This window comes from Limulus polyphemus, unplaced genomic scaffold (assembly GCF_000517525.1).
Source record: "Limulus polyphemus unplaced genomic scaffold, Limulus_polyphemus-2.1.2 Scaffold2254, whole genome shotgun sequence".
NCBI lineage: Eukaryota > Metazoa > Arthropoda > Merostomata > Xiphosura > Limulidae > Limulus > Limulus polyphemus.
This window is the reverse complement of record NW_013667864.1, coordinates 194,440-198,636: the sequence shown is the minus strand read 5'-3', so window position 1 is coordinate 198,636 and position 4,197 is coordinate 194,440. Positions and strand designations below refer to the sequence as shown.

The window sequence follows — 4,197 nt, the reverse complement described above, 5'->3', positions numbered from 1 at the left end:
ATAAACGAAGTTTTACAATAATGGAACGTACGAAAAGTGACCCGAAAACGGGGCTAACTCGGTAACCCGTGGTCTGATTTTAACGAAACTTGTTTTATTCTGTTTCTATTCTCATTTAATTACAAATATGGCGGTATTGTGCACCGTTTTTGCTATATTTAATTACAGACAAGCAAACAAACAAACAAACAATCTCAGAGTTTTAGTAGTATATAGATAATGTCTGATGACAAATATAATTAATTGTAATTTGTAATGATGCTTCGTCAGCTCGTAAAAAGGCGTTCACACCGTATCAATTTACTCTTTCAAATGAAACAATCTGTGAAAAAAAGAACAATCAAAATATTTCCAAAGCTATGTTATTAAGAATTTTGACTCGGTGTCTTTGTGCTCCAGGGAAATTCTTTTTTTTTTTAATTCAGTTAATTGAAAAAGAAAGTCATGGCACATGTAACACCAATCGGGGCACGGATTCTTTAATTTGTCCCGGTAAGCCTCACTGTAATTATCCTTTGCTGTGTATAGTTTGCTGATTTTGGCAGGTTGGCCGGGGCAGCACCGCTCTTTATACTCTCTTGATGCTCGTGGGCATGAACTGGAACGGCCGAGCGTGCCACTCAGCCAGTGGAACCATACGCATGAGGCGATAAAGTGACACGAGACTTGTTATCACGAAATCACTGTAAACCACGAACTAGTGTGACTTTTTGATCTACATATATTTTTTATGCAAGGCAGCTGCGATGCCTTTGAGCAAGTAATATCGTCTCCTCTTTCTTTTGCTTTCCCAAAATACACTTTCCGCCAGCTGTGTCATAATAAACTGAGTGTTTGAAAAGTTGGAAAAGCGGTAGGTCGCGCTTACATTTGAAGAACGCCGACTTTCGATAGAAAAAACATGTCTTATTGACACGTCTCATGTACGTGACTATGAAATGAGTTTTTTTTTTTGTAGTAACTCACTACATTATTGGATCGATCTTTTAATAGGTTATTATATTAGTCGAATACTTGAATACTTGTTTATTTTTAGTATCTTCCACTTTAGCTCAATAATTTATTCTTTTAAAGTAAAATTATGTTTACTTTTTTATGTAATATATGTATTATTTTTTATGGCAGTTATAAACATACGCATTAATAACTAGTTTTTATTGGTAATTCACGTAAGCTTAAGAAAATAATTGGGATATCATATGTTACTTCGTTTCTAGGAAAACGAATAATATAAAATAAATGCATTTTTGTCAGACGAAAGTCTTGCTTAAGAGTGTTTTTTTTACAAAAATACTGTTAACTTTTGATATTACACCATATGTTTAAAATATTAGGTCAAAATGCATTAATTTATTAACAAGGTACGTAACATGATATTTCGTTTCACTAAATTAATATCAGAGTATTTAGCATATTATAATAAACATTTATTTTATATAGTAATATATTAGCAAAATATAAAGCATTATATTTCATGTAATTTTAACAGTTCAGGTAATAGCAAGGTACTTAACGTGATATTTCTGTTATCATATTTCAAGTGCCAGCTAGGTAATTAACAAGATACAAATTATAATATTTAAGGGAATAACAAGATATGATACTTATATTGAAAATTAATTTTATATAATCATAATTTTGTTGAGTACTTAACATTTGACTTCACTACACCATATGAAATAATAACGATATATATTTCATTTTATTACAATAAGATATTAGTAAAGTTTAAACGTGGTTTTATTTTACTGCAGTAAAATAAATGTTTGTTTAAAAATACCATGCAAGTATTTGAAGTTTATTACAGGAAAATATCGCGTGAAATATATATATGATGTCATAACATAAATTACACCTCAAATAAAAGGATGGAATTAATGAAGAGTAAACTATTCAGTTTAGTGTTTCCCTTCCAGTCGCCTTGGAATGGCTTAGGAAATATTCTGAGCTAAGTTCAAGAGCCGAGTTAACTGGAAATGAGTAGATTTTTTACAGATCGTTGAGGATGTTAAATGACTCGCTCAGTTGTCTTCTTGATATGCATCATTTTTAACGAGTTAATGGCATTCGGTACTCTATCATCGCTAATGCCATAGTTGTCAGAGTATTACTTAGAAATATGGCACATTGTGGAATGAGACTATTAAAAACTGTATGCAACACTTAAAATTGTACAAATGTAATTATATTACAACTAAAAAATTGTTGTAAAACTATGTGTTTCGGCGGAATCCCATTCCTACCATCATTATGAGTGCATTTTCTTTGAGATTTTCAGATTTGTCCCTGTGAGTTTTTAATGTAGTGAATTAAAAAAATTCCTGATAATTTAAAAAAACGCTATAACCTTTAGCTAGACCATAGCCTCTATCAATAGTTATTTGTTTCGAAACCTTTAGTTTAGATTTGTTATTGTTTGTTTGTTTTAGAGGAAAGTCACATTAGTCTATCCGCTGTGTCCATCGCGTGGAATCGAGTCCCGGATTTTAGCGTTATAAGTCAGAAAACTTACCGCTCACTCACCGGGGAACTTTAGCTGAGATAACAAATTCCCCTTTTAAGTATAGATAAATGAATAATAAAATGATATGCAATTTTAAACGTGTACACTGTTTTTTCTTTGTTTTTAGATATAGTCAGAAGTATATTTATAGGTTAATAATGGATATGAATAGCTTAAGGCTCCATGTCATAATTATCAGGCTTTAGATTCTAATATCAACCCTGTAATTATCTGCGTTCATATTAACGAAGGAAGATAGTCTTATCAGAAAAAAGGCTTCCTTATTGAATGAAGTAATGTTCTGCAACATCATTGTATTAGGACAACTAACTACGTATGTGGAGAGGTACAAGGATTCCTATTAATGACCTATAGAACCCCAGTAATTGGTTAACTCCAACATATTTGATGTTTTTATCAGAACTAAAGGCGCTACTAGACCCCTTGGAAGCTTAAATCAGTCAATGTTAATGTCATGAGACACAACTGATCGAAAAAGAAAGCCATATGTCCAAACCTGTGGCAACTTTGAGAGGGCACATATTTTCTGACAAAGAAGATAAACGATAAAATATTTTCAAGAGCAGGTGCGCAAAACCAAAAATGACAATTCCAATGACGAAAGCCAATTCACCCAAACGGCTTCCCCAATCTATATTTGAAGTAATGAAAGGGAAAGAGATCGTCATAGACTTCGATTCTGAACATGTTAAGAATTACGAAATGTAATGATCTTGAAACAAGCTAGAATTAACTTATTTTAAATCGAATTTATTTTAAATTTGCTGGAGTACCCGTCCCCTGGACGGAAGTTATGTCAATTTATGATTAATAAAATATTATCTTAAGACATCAAAAGTTGTTTCCCTTATATGTAATTACAAAAATGCAAAAACGTCCACAGAAACTACAAAAGACAAATTGTGAAACCACAACTTTGCATGTGTCTCCCCATAGACCCAATGAACCTTCATGACAAATTTGGTGAAGGTCCATTTACAGGGGGGGAAGTAGTGGTAAAAAATGCAAAAATTCTCATAAAAGCTACAAAACGCAAAACTGAAAATTTGTTTGTAACTCCCCATGGACCCATTGAACCTCCATACCAAATTTACAGGGGGTGAAGTAGTGTTAAAAAACACAAAAACGCCCATAAAATCGGAAAACACAAAATGAAGAAACTGAGAATTTGTTTGTACCCCCGCATGGATCTAATGAACCTCCATACCAATTTTGTAGAAGATCCATCCACAACCTGCGAATTAGTTACATGGACATACAACAGACAATATAGATACATCTAAAAAGATTTTTTTGTTTTGAATTTCGAGCAAAGCTACACGAGAGCTATCTGCGCTAGGAGACGGGGATTCGAACGTGCGATCCTCGGATTGCCAGTCTAGCGCCCTAACCACCTTGCCATGCCGGACATATAAAAAAAATAAACATATATATTTATTTTCATGACAATTTCAACTAATAAGTATGTAGAAAATGACACAGAAGGAGGCCCGGCATGGCCAGGTGGTTAGGGAGCTCGTCTCGCAATCTGCGGGTCGCGGGTTCGAATCCCAGTCCCACCAAACATGCTCGCCCTTTCAGCCGTGTGGGCGTTATAATGCGACGGTCAATCCCACTATTCGTTGGTAAAAGAGTAGCACAAGAGTTGGCGGTGGGCGGTGATGACTAGTTGC

At 34.0% G+C, this 4,197-nt stretch overlaps 1 protein-coding gene across 1 annotated transcript in view; it reads left to right on the top strand.

The window, feature by feature from the left end:
• Positions 1-2,597: 2,597 nt before the first annotated feature.
• Positions 2,598-4,197, top strand: part of LOC106466423 (calcium-activated potassium channel slowpoke-like) — a 20,239-nt gene continuing 18,639 nt past the window's right edge. The window contains exon 1 of the mRNA XM_022394429.1: positions 2,598-2,602. The gene's annotated coding sequence lies outside the window, so the exon portion shown is untranslated. The remainder of the gene's footprint in view (positions 2,603-4,197) is intronic.